Below are 13,213 nucleotides of genomic sequence, written 5' to 3'. Positions count from 1 at the left end.
ATTTTGAAATCAGATAGTGTGAGGCCTCTAACTTTGTTCTTTTTTTCTCAAAATTACTTTGGCTGTTCATGGTCTTTTGTTCATCCACAAAAATTTTAAGATTATTTGCCCTATTTCTGTGAAACAATGCAATTGGTATACTAATAGGTATTGCACTGAACCTGTAGATTGCTTTGGATAGATGGCAATTTTGACAGTATTAAATCTTCCAATCAATGTGCTTGGAATGAATATCTCCCTTCCCCTTTTTTTTGGGTACCTTCTTCAATTTCTTTCATTAATATCTTATAGTTTTCAGTGCACAGATCAGATCATTCACCTTGTTTGTTAAATTTACTCTTATGTATTTTATTTACTTCTGATGCTATTGTAAATGGAACCGTTTCCTCAATTTCTTTTTTGTATAGTTTGCTGTGAATGTATGGAAATACAACCGATTTTTGTAGGTTGATTTTGTATCTACGACTTTACTGAGTTTGTTGACTAGTTCCAATAGTTTTTTGGTGGTGTCTTCAACATTTTCTACACATAAGATCATGTCATCTGCACACAATTTTACTTATTCCTTTCTAATTTGGGTGCCCTTTCTCTCTCCCTCCTTCTTCCTTTCTTTTTCCCTTCCTCCATCCCTTCCTCCCTTCCCTCCTTCCTTCCTTTTTCTTTTTTTCTTTCTCTTTCTTTTTCTTCCTAATTTCTCTGGCTAAAACTTCCAGAATTATATCACATAGAAATGGCAAGAGTGGGCACTCCTGTCTTGGTCCTGATCTCCGATGGAAAGCTTTCAACTTTTCATCATGAAGTATGTCGTTAGCTATGGAATTGCCATTTATGGCATTATAGTCTTAAGGTACAAACTAAGCCAAGTTCCAGCAGATTTCCTCTCAGGAAATCTTTTGTCCTTTTCTTTTTCCTTCTATACCCCCAGTGCATTGTTTGTTGGCTATAAACCATGCTCCAGCAGGCTGGACAGCTGATTCACTTAATGAGGACTGATTTGCCCAGAGAGGGAAAAAGAAAAAGCAAGAGAAGCAGCCCAGAAAAGAGGACAGATATCTTAACTCTGCTGCAGATTCTCCTGGCATTTCAATGCTATTAAGCAGGTATGATTTAGTAAAGGATGCCTAGGAGATTCATAATTAGAGACTTTATATTTTCCTTTTTTTTGGAACAGAAACCCCTTTTCAATATATAAAACCATTGTGAAACTTGTGGACATTGCCAGGCATTGGGAATGACTACCTGAGACAGGGATCTGAGCTGTCCCTTGATCTTGGTGACTGTCTTGCTTACATGGAGCCTAGAGCTGTCATCTTTCACCAGGTACAAATCTTTGTGGTCAGTTAAGTCCCTGCTACTCTTTCCAAGGGGAAATTCATAAAAATCATTTTCAGATAAACTTGTCAAACAGACATTTTCTAAAACATATAATTTGTTTATCAAATTTCATCAGATAAACAGAAAGGTACACAAATCATAATTATACACTTTAATAATTATCCACAAGTGGACACATCCATGAGCCATAATCAAGATCCTTGCAATGTGGGCCCACTTTAAAAAATTCCTTTCTGAAGTGTATTCTTTTGATTTGGGTCCATGGCTACAATTCCATACATCATTTTGCAGAAGCAGGATCTCCAAGGGATCAGAAAACAATTGCTTTTATTCTCCCCACTGAGCATTCAAACCTACTCTGTGGGAAAAGTTTTTTCTTACACATGAATAAAATTTAGGCAAGGAAAAATAATTTTCAATTCACTTTTTAGTGGTAGAACGTTTTCCAATCATTTTTATTCTTGCATAAATGGTCTCAGTTCCATAATTTTCCGTACGTAAAATATTTAACTTTATAAGAAAAAAGAAGACATTCTAAGTTAATTGGAAATGAAATTTGTTGGCTTGGGCTTACCCAAATGTAGGACTCCCGCTATTAAGGAAAGGGTGATAAGGCCTGCCTTCCACACCCAATTTGGGACTGTTTTCCAATTCTTCTATGATCCGGGATGGGGGCAAGAAGTGAAGGAATAAATGGGAAGGAAATATTTTAATTTTGTTGGTACAATCCTGAGAACTCCAGGGACCTGGTTATTATTCAAAGGTGATTCTGTCTACATGTGATGCATCATCGATCTTTTAACACATGTGTGAGTTTTTTTAGTGCCCTCCCCAGGCTAATAAATGCTCAACTTCATGGTCCTTTACCCAGACAGTTTATGTCCATGACTGCATCCTTTAGCCTTCTGTGGTCCACCCATCAACTGTGCCACCTTACCGTTCTGAGTATCTCACCTGGGCAAGATCTAAGGTTAGTGGAAGGGAAGTTCTCTGTCACTTGGCTTCCCTCTTGTGAGTAAGAAGCTCTAACAAGCATGTTGGCCTACTACGGTCAGGGGCACTCCCTCCCCTGAGCGTGTGGACACCCACACTCCTGCCCCTTCGCACTTCTCAGACAGGCGTCAGACACCCGTGGACACTCATTCCCCTCTCCTCCGGTTTCCCTGACTCCCCTCGTTACATGTTTTTGCAGCCCTCTTTTCTGAGAGGGCTGCGGAGAAAGGAGAACCAGCAGTTTCATGGAAGCGGAATCAGAAAAGTGTCATTTTGTCACTTCATTACATGGTCTATGGAAACCTTCTGAAATCTAACTGCCAAAGTAAATTTGCTAGCCCCCTTAGCTTGGTTCCACCCATAGATTCTGCAGGCAGATCTTCCGTGCCATCGCCCCTTCATTTAGCAGTTGGAAGAAAAAGGAACGGTCAGGGATAAGGTCCACATGGCAGATCAATAGATATCCGCTTCTGAGCGGGCCTGATCTATGAATCAACACTGCACACGTATGACCTAAAAACCATGGCACCAACTAACTCCATTATTTAGTCATCATCTCTGTGTTACGGTCACAAGTATGTACTCTGAGTGATTTTTTTCAAATGCACAGATATTATATTTTATTTATATATCATATATATATTTTAAGAAATCCACAGGTATTAAGTGCATTTTAATACAAAATCAATTCAAAAGAATATATGAGAAATACACTAAAAATTTAGGTAAAAAAGGAAGATTTTTATAAAAATATCATTTGAGATTTCTTGACATAAACTGCTGACTGAGGTACTAGAAAGTGAAAAACTAAGTTAGAATATTATTAGAAAATTATCAATGTGAATAAAAGGCAAATTACAAGCTGGAAAGAATATCACATGACAGGCAAACGATTCACGTTTTTGGTATTACATGAAGTGTCAAGAGGATGGCAGAAAATAACAAATGTAGAGCTTTTCTTTCAAAGACTCAAAAACAGATTTTATATTTCAAATTACTAAAATGGAGTAGGATTTGTATTAATCGAATAGTATGAACGATAACTTAGGGTTTATAAATGAAGATATATATTCATTCATGAAGTTGAAAGGGGAGTTCTGTGGTCTAAACATGCCGCCCCCACCCCGCGAAAAATTCATTCCTAGAAATCCTATTGCCCAGTAGCTTGGTATTAGGGGACAGTTAGGTCATGAGACCAAAATCCACATGAGTAAGTTTCGTGCCTTTAGTAAAGAGACCCCCAAAGTGGGAGTTTCCATCGTGGTGCAGCACAAATGAATCTGACTGGGAACCATGGGGTTGCAGGTTCAATCCCTGGCCTTGCTCAGTGGACTAAGGATCCCACATTGCTGTGAGCTGTGGAGTAGGACACAGATGCAGCTCAGATTCCAATTCGACCCCTAGCCTGGGAACCTCCATATGCCATGGATGTGGCCCTAAAAAGCAAAAAAAAAAAAAAGAGAGAGAGAGAGAGAGAGACCCCAGAAAGTTCCCTCGCCCTTCCACCATGTAAAAACGACAAGTCTACAGCCCCAAAGAGTGTCCTCATCCGAGCCCAAACATACTGGCTCCCTAATCTGAGACGTGCAGCCTTCAGTTTTGTGAGAAATAAGTTTCTTTTGTTTCGAAGGCACCCAGTCTTGGCGTTCTGTTCTAGCAGCCTGACCAGCTAACACAGGGAGGAAAGGACTTACAAAGAAGACCCTACATCAAAGTAAGCAATTTAAATTTTTACTTTATTTTTTTATTAGAGTATAGTTGATTTACAGTGTTGTGTCAGTTTCTGCTGTACAGCAGAGTGACCCAGTCACATATATATATATATATTCTTTTTCTCACATATCTTCCATGTTCTATTCCCCCCCCCAAAAAAAATAAAAACATTCAGGAATACTTTATAATTGTTAACGCCTACTTTTAACTTTATAAAGTTTATAAATAAAGAGGGCTTTGGAAGATCCAAAAAAAAGTAATTTATATGTACTTACAAGCAAACTGAAACAATCAAGACCTGTAGAGAATATCATCTGTGGATATAATGAAGAGTACAGTAAAACATAATTTAAAAATTGTATTACCCCGGAGTTCTCGTCGTGGCGCAGTGGTTAACGAATCCGACTAGGAACCATGAGGTTGCAGGTTCGATCCCTGGCCTTGCTCAGTGGTTAAGGATCCAGCGTTGCCATGAGCGGTGGTGTAGGTTGAAGACGCGGCTCAGATCCCATGTTGCTGTGGCTGTGGCTTAGGGTGGCTATAGCTCCGATTCGACCCCTAGCCTGGGAACCTCCATATGCCGCAGGAGCGACCCCAGAAAAAAAAAAAAGGCAAAAAGACAAAAAAAAAATATAAAAAGATAATAAGCACCAAAATTTGAAAAAGAATACAGCAATAATGAAATAAAATCCTTGGCAACGCAAGCGCCTCGTTTCATTGCGCTTTACTTTTTTGTGCTTCCCAGAGCATGTTTTTTATAAATTAAAGGTCTTGTGTTATCAGATGATGGTTCGCATTGTTTTAGAAATACTTTTATTTAAACTATGCACATTTGTTGTAGGCACAGTGTTATTGCACATGATAGGGAACACCACAATGTAAACGCAACTTTTATATGTGCTGGGAAACCGAAACCTCTGCGTGGCTCCCGTTGCTGTGTGTTCACTTCACGGTAGTCTGGAACAAAACCCACAGTATCCCTCCAAGGTCTGCGGTAATGAAAAGTTATTAAACTTCACTAATAGTGCAGAAGATGCAAACTAAACCAGAGCTTATATTGCCACTGGTAAGCCTAGTAAAACGTATAGTTTTTTGTTTTGTTTTGTTTTGTTTTGTCTTTTTTTAGGGCTGCACCTAAAAAAAGACCAAAAAAATGAGTGCATCTCTGTGCACTCATGGTTAACTGTCATTCTATGTGGTCCTTGAAATAAAACAAGAAAAAGAAAAAACTGTGTCATTCAAGGATTCCGCACCCTGAGCCTTCATTAAGTCAGAGAGGCATACTTAAATGTGTTACCAAAAAACAAAGAGAAGAACTGAATAATATTATAGTGCCAGCACAGATTACATTTGTTGCAATGTATTCGGATTATCTAAATACAAATTGAAACTATCCAATCACGTAAAAGTCATTTTTTTTTTTTTTGGTCTTAAATATGATGCGGTTGCCATAGAAACTGTTCCCCCCCCCAGAAATGTTTTAAAAGAACACCTGTATCAATAAGCAAACATCTGAAATATGTAAGCCCTCACAACTCAGTGTGCTTTAATCTCGTCTATATTAATTCTTGCATTTCCCCTAAAGAATAAGGATTAATAATGTGTCTAACTGATCACTGTAAGTAAAAATATCTCCTTTTATGCACAATTATATTTTTCATGATTTCTTGGGAAAGCAAAAAAAAAAAGTCAATACAAATAACCTTCAAAATGATGGCTTTTATTTTATTTTTTCGTCTGAATAGAAGGGAAGGAAAAGGAAAGAGACAGCGATTTTGAGGAAGAAGGGATACCGGAATGCTACCTTGGTTAGTGGAAGTCTATTAAAGAAATTTAAAATCCACCTGGCACCCGGATATAAAAAGCGGTGAAGATTAGCTGCAGTGCTGACATTTCTTCCTGGATGCAGAGCACTGTGGTGACTCATTCTTCATTGCTATGCTGGTCGATCTCCCCAGCACAAGACTTCATTAAGGTTAAAACAAACGTAAAAGCAAAATGCAGGGCCACTGTCAGGGTGGTACTGGCAGATCTCAGTGACCTGTCATGGTGACATAACCCGGATGTGCCCAACGGGAGGCTCCACAGGCGGACGTGTCTAACGACAGGGACCTTGGAAGACTCTATATAGAAATGAAATTAGGAGTCACTTAAATGCCACCTGACAGCACTGGGGCTACATCCACAGGCACCAAGGTGACATGAAGGATGCCTGAGAACCAGGCTCAGAGAAACATAATTGGCAAAGACGGGATTTTAATAGGGTGTATAAAAAGGTGTGTGGGAACAGATAGGTACAGTCTCTTCAATACAGTTTTCTAATAACGGCAATGTGTGTCTGTTAAATGAAAGCAGGGCTAAGTCCAATTCGGCCTTCGTGGAACAGCAGCAACATTAAATATAAAACAATCATAAAATCCTAAAGGTGTGTGTGCTTTAAAGTGCATTTTTCACAAATGCAAGTTGTCAGCTTGCAAGTCAAGATTGTTCCTATAGGCTAGAACAGACTGAGGGTCCCTGGAAATAGATTCCTAATTCTTCTCTACGGTGGTATCACACTATTCTCTGCAAGGGGCGTGTGTGTGGGGGGGGGGGTGTATGCTGTGTGTGTGCACACTCATGTGTCAGAGGGGAAGGGATGGATGGATGAAGAATGAAACCCAGGAGATTGCTACGCATTTTCCTTATGGCTCATCAGTGGCGCCTAAATTCCTAAGTAAAGGGATCCTGGGTTTGGAGACCTTGCTGCCAGAACTTTCCCTGAAGCTGCACAGTGTGCCTGTTTCTTAGATTATGTGCTTATTTAGGATGGTAGAGGAGCTAGCTGAGATTTCGCGTTAACTGAGCCCTCCAAAGCTCTCCTCTGCATCCTCCTCGCTGATGTAACAGCATCCCTCAGTACTTAACCTGAACGTGCGGGAAATGGCCATGAAGCCATGATGACCATGGCATGATGTTTAGCGCTTAAATTGCTCATCTGGTCTCAGTACGCTGCTCTTTCCATTTAGCATCTCCAAACCTTCCACTTCCCCACCCCAAGCTGAAAACATTGAACATAAAAGTCAGAGATTCGTATTGTACTATGTGATTATGTGCAAAAATATAACTGGAAAGATAACAGTGTGTAGATTACCTAGCGTGCAAGCTCCTCGCAGTAGGAGGAAATCTTATTTTGCAAGGTTTTGTGAGTTTTGATTTTCTCCCAACAGGTACCTTGCAAATGGCCTGAGCTGTGTCAAGCCTCATTTCAGAATGCATGGCAGAGTCTTGGGTTATGCTAGTTGCTGCTTCCATGTCCTACGTAACATCTTTGTACCTCCACAGACGACTTTGATAGGATGACTGGAAACATTATTTGAGACAATAAAGGTGATGTAACAGAAGATTTCCCGTTAAAAAGTAAGCACTTAATAAATGTCAGATATCATTATTCATATTACAGAATAATGGCTTTTAAAAAATCCATCAGAGCCTTACGTACACAGCATGACAAATGGTCATGCTAATTGGTTTTTATTTTTTTTGGCTATGCCCAAAACTTTTGGCATGCAGAAGTCCCTGGGCCAGGGATCGAACCTGAGCCATATCTGTAACCAGAGCCACAGCAGTAACATCTCCAGATCCTTAACCCACTGAGCACCAGGGAACGCTGACATTATTAAGGCCTCCCCTGAGGAGGCCTGAAACCTACCCAGTGAGATGAGGAATTGTATTCCAATGGGAGGTCATTAAAACACCTTGAATTCTTCGTTTTGAACAGTTTTCAAAACCTACCAATTTTTAGATTATGGGAAGCCTGATTCTACAAGAAGCATGATTTCTGATTTCATTTTTATTCCTCAAAAATGACAAATGGAGTATACTCAGTGGCAGACGCCATGGGAGATATATCCATGAATAACGAGCTTTTCCCGCCTGCCCTCATGAAGATGATAATTTAGTAAATTGATAAACAAGGTGATTAACTCAGTTGCCCCTTTTCTGATAAAACTTGGACTTATATTTATGGCTTACACAGAGCCAATGCTGCACTTCTAATGGAGCATTTCACAATACGTTAGTTCTGAAAATAGAGTCAATTAGAAGAATAAGATATATAAGTTCGTCATGAAAATAAAAAACGAAACTCACAGAAAGCGTATTTCTAAGTATCCTTGGTGGGTAGAACACCCTTGGTGGTGTGCTCTCTGCCTCTGCCAGCTCGAAGGGGAACCCAGAGCTTCACAAAAAACCCTCAGATGTATTTGTTTTTATTCCCTCAACTGAAGTAACGTCACATCTCTACAAAGAGCCCTTTAATTATCTGTCTGCCAGTATCAGCAGCTCACTTTTGTTGCTACTCTTCCCTCGGTAAGTAGATGTGCCTACTTCATTATCCCTTATCCTTTTTTTAAAGTTTTATTGAAATACAGTTAATTTACAAGGTTGTGATCAATTTTATCCTTTAGAGTAGGGACTGGGTTCTGCTGGCATTTATACAAGATTTAGCAAGGTGTTTGGTCCAAAAAAAAGGCAAGGACAGTAGTCGCCCCTTTATCCCAGGGGATATGTTTTAAGATCCTCAATGAATGCCTGAAACACTGGATAGCACAGAACCCATGTGCTATATACTGTGTATGCGATGTACATACATATATATGCATAAACCTGTATGTACATAGTAATATATATGTGTATATTTATGTGTAAGTACATGTGCATATACTATGTATATATACTATGCATACACATATACATGGATAGTGCAGAACCCATGCGCTATATACTATGTGTACTATGCATGTAGATATATATGTATAAGCCTGTATGTACCTATATATGTATGTACTTATGTGTAAGTACACATGTATACACTGCATACACATGGACAGTACAGAACCCATGTGCTATACACTACATATATACCATGTAACAGATACTATGTGTCTTTTCCTACACATACATACCTATGATAAAGCTCAATGTATAAATTAGGCACATTGAGATTGTATAAAAAATTCAACTAGAACAGTTATGCAGATAAACTGTGATAAATGCCATGTGAATGTGGTCTCTCTCTTTCTCTCTGAATTATCAGATCTTGTGTTGCTGGGGCTGGGGCATAGGCCTGCAGCTGCAGCTCTAATAATAAAATAAAAAATTCTCAGTGCCTAGTTACATATATTGTGAGGTGGCCAGTTAATGTCCGTTTAACTCTGGGTCCAAAGATCCTTGGATCTTTACAAACCAGGAGGGCAAATATTTTCCACTGAGCGGCAAGTGCAGGTAGATTCAAGCGTTGGTGTTTTTAGGGACAGTGAGGCCAAGGAGGTTTGGGTACCTGGTTCCTAGCGGGGTCCTTTAAACAACAGCCACAACCACCACCCCAATAACAATTACAGCAACAACAGAACGACGTTGTTCTCTGCTACTGTGAAGGGAGAAATCACCCTCACACCTCTGAGGAATTCGGAAGGACGTTTCCAACACACTGGCCAAGACCTCCTATTGTGCACTTTGCCTCTGCAGCATTTCTAGTAATTGTGAGTATTCAGTTGGGTGAGTCAGAGCCAAATAATATGAAAGATGCAAAAGTTTCCAATATCTCGCCCCTAACTTCCTATGGTGTACTCTGCTAAGGTTCATCTCTAGCATTTCTAATAATTGTGGGTGTTCAAATTACGGTAATCAAGGCCAAATGATAAGAGAGATGCAATCAAATAGATTCCCCTCCCTGGTACGTCCTATTTCCCTTGACAGTCATCTAATAACCTTCATCCCCTGTGAAAATACAGGCAAATGATGGAAGGTAATGAAGCCCACAATAACATGATTGTTCACCTGTTATGCCTAATGAGGCTTATGCTATATTCCTCCACTTTCTGCAGGGTCGAAAGCTGCCTGATTCATTTAATCAGGACCCTGATACACAGCACTGCTATTTTCCTCCTGGTAACTGCTAGCCACCGATTTACCTTGATGAACGTCAATGACTCTAAACAATGAATAAAAGGGACAAGGAATCAGTTAAATAGTATCTTGAGTGTTCTTTACAAGCCAGTTCACAATCATTGCAAGGGTGCATCCATTATGTGTAGCAACCCTCTGCCATCCTGTAGAGCTTCATCTTTCCAGCTGTTCTCTCTACTCTGTTATACAAGTTAAGCTTTTCTTAATTTAGTGCTCAAAATCCTTTGTATACAATTCATTAAAGGGTAACTTAAGACAAGTATCTTGTTTAGCTAGTTTTTTATTGCTTTGCTCAGATTTAAACAATCAGGAAAAGTCCTTCATTCAAACTTGGCGCTTACACATGGTTTTTACAAAACGCTTCAAGTGTGTCATCACACAGATAACCATGGATAGGAGGGTGGATGAGTGCTTGTTTCTGAACAGCCCAGAATGTCTCGTATCAATAGGAACTGATTATTTCTGTCTTACACAAATGTGAAAGAGCCTAGGCCTTGTAGTTGAGCTCCAAGTTCAACCCCTCAGCTTACCAGTAAGACTGGTCCTTTGCACATTATGTGTAACCTTGCTTTTTTTTCCTTTATCTGACCACATCTGTGGCATATGGAAGTTCCTGGGATAGGGGTTAAATGGAGCCACAGCTGAGGCCTACACCACAGCCATGGCAACACCAGATCTGAGCCTCATCTATGATCTAGCTTGAGAGAATGCCAGATCCTTAACCCACTGAGTGAGGTCAGGGATAGAACTTGCATCCTCACAGAGACAGTGCTGGGTTCTTAACCTGCTGAGCCACAATGGGAACTCCTAATCTTGTACTTTATACACCTTGAACTGATCTAAATTTCACCTTCAATATCCTCATGCCTTCTTCTAAACATATCAATACCAGTTATACTGTAAATAAATACAGTAAAATAAAACCAAAACCATTTCTGCTTCCTCTTTATCTTTTTCAGGTAACTCTTTCAGAGCTAATTCTTCCCAACCCACCCAATTGTTAAGGAAGGAAGGTCTCAGGTAGATCAAACCCATCTAGTTGTCTTCTAATTTAGTATCAATGAAGAGTGATGGTGGGACCGAAGCCGAGATATCAACCAGGATGAACGTCTTCGTTTTTCTACACTTTCCCACGAAGACTCTCACCGCACTGTTGTCTCAATATAAATAAGACCCTGGAGTTAAACCAGTAAGTAGCACATAAGAACCTGGCGGCTTTCATCAACATCCATGTTCGTAACTTCTTATACTAAGCTTTAAAGCTTTTTGCATCCATAAAAGAATGTGAAAAAAGTAAGTGTGTGTGTGGGTGTGTGTGTATGTGCACGTGGTTGTGTGTGTGCTCTCTTCTCCTGAATATTTGCCAGCACATTAGTCAATATTGTTTTCACTTCAGTGAATGATTATTTGGAATACGCTTTACTTATAGATATAAATTTCAACTCACCACTTAAATAGTATAACAATTAGATATATTTCCTCTTAGGAGTCAAATTGTCACGTAATATGCAAACAATTAGAGAAACATATAATATAGTAGGGCTAACACACAAACACACACTGACAATAATTACCACTTTAACAAACAACATGGCTTATCAACATATTTTCATAATTGAAATCAGTTGTCTTGCTCAGAGATATTCTTATATCAGTTAAATTAATTTGATTCACATGCCATACATGGGCTAAGATGTTGTGGCATAGGTGGCAACCTCTTCTGCCGTCATATTTACATTTTATGTCCACTGTGGCTGATCCCAGACTTCATCTTGACCTCTGGTCCCTTATTCCCTCTACTTTCCCCCTGCTTACTATCCCTCCCTTCCCAGGTGGTTTGGAATCACTATCCATCACTACAACCATACTTTCACTTGTGTCTTCAACTCCATGGTCACCTTGTTCTATCATATGATTCACCTGGGAAAACTCATTTCTAGAACAAGGGAAGGGTGACCAATCATTTTGGTTTCCCTGGACCTGAGACAGTGCCAGCCAATCAGGATGGTTAGTCACCCTAGGATCAATAGTCCAGCCACTCACCTTCAATATTGTTTGTCCATTTTCCTCCATTGTCCAGCTCATTCCTGGGAATTCTTTCTGCTCGTCCTTCTCCATGGCAAATCTGATGGGGCACTGTTGATTCAAACCTGCCTTGGTGCTGCAAAGCCTCCCCAGGCCTTCCCTCGATGTGGTCTGCGGGACCAAGAATTGCTCTACACTTCCTAACATGATGGCTTATTTTAAAACTTAGTAGGTTCCCAGTTTATTGCCTCCAGCCAACATGTGCCGGTAGCCACAGCATTTTTCCCCGACTAGACATGACTTTGAAGCCTGAATTTTCCCCTTGCTCTCAAGACTTTCTCTCTCAGTTTAATATCAATTATCTTGAGACTACCTGAAAATTAGGTGTAAAGCAGGGGAAGACTCTCAGGGATGAATCTCTATGAATAACTTTTAAACCTTAATGAAGATTTGTTTCCCCCAGTCCTTTTCTCTCAGCTTTTGCCCTGCCCATTGGGATCAGGAGGAAGCTGGATTTTCAAACCCTTCAAAGCCCCAGTGTCTTGGATTAACTTTATTTTACTTATTCTCTTAAGCAATTTTTCCCTGGGTTCACCTCTTTCTTTCGACGTCTTACTAAAAGCGAAAAGTAAAATTAAATGATAACCATATTTTCACTCTTACCAACCATTCTCCCAGACCACACTTCAGTAGGCATGTGGGTTGTGTTTCAAGCTTCAATGGTTGACATTTTACCAAATGTTTTGCCACTGTGCATAAAAGTCCCCTCTTTCCAACCCACATCAGTTTCCCCATGGTCCTCCTTCTTATCACTAAGATCATTTCCGTTATGCAGCATCTCACTTCAGAGTACCCATTTTTGCACTCTTTGGTATAATTAAAGAGTTAATTAAGTAGAGTGAAGAGAGTAACTTAAGGGAAAGTAACTAAGAGGGAGGGACTCTATCTTATGTGCCCCCTTTATGCCGCAGTCACCCCAGACACGTTATCCATCCAGGACGAGAAGACGAAGAGTAGAAGGCATGATTGCTTCTTTTTTCCTCAGCCTGGGAATGATTCACATCAACTCTACTTCTCCCCCACTGCTGAGAAGTAGCCACATGGCCGCATCTGAACACGGGCAGAGGCGGAATGTGTTTCCTCCTGATGTGCAGCCACCTAGGAGCAAGAACCCCAGCCCCCAGCGGGAGAAGCACAG

This window comes from Sus scrofa, chromosome 1 (assembly GCF_054392235.1).
Source record: "Sus scrofa isolate SSC_HxYL_T2T_F1_AM1 chromosome 1, Sscrofa_HxYL_maternal_Yorkshire_Landrace_v2.0, whole genome shotgun sequence".
Taxonomy (NCBI): Eukaryota; Metazoa; Chordata; class Mammalia; order Artiodactyla; family Suidae; genus Sus; species Sus scrofa.
Note: the sequence above shows the minus strand (reverse complement) of the source record.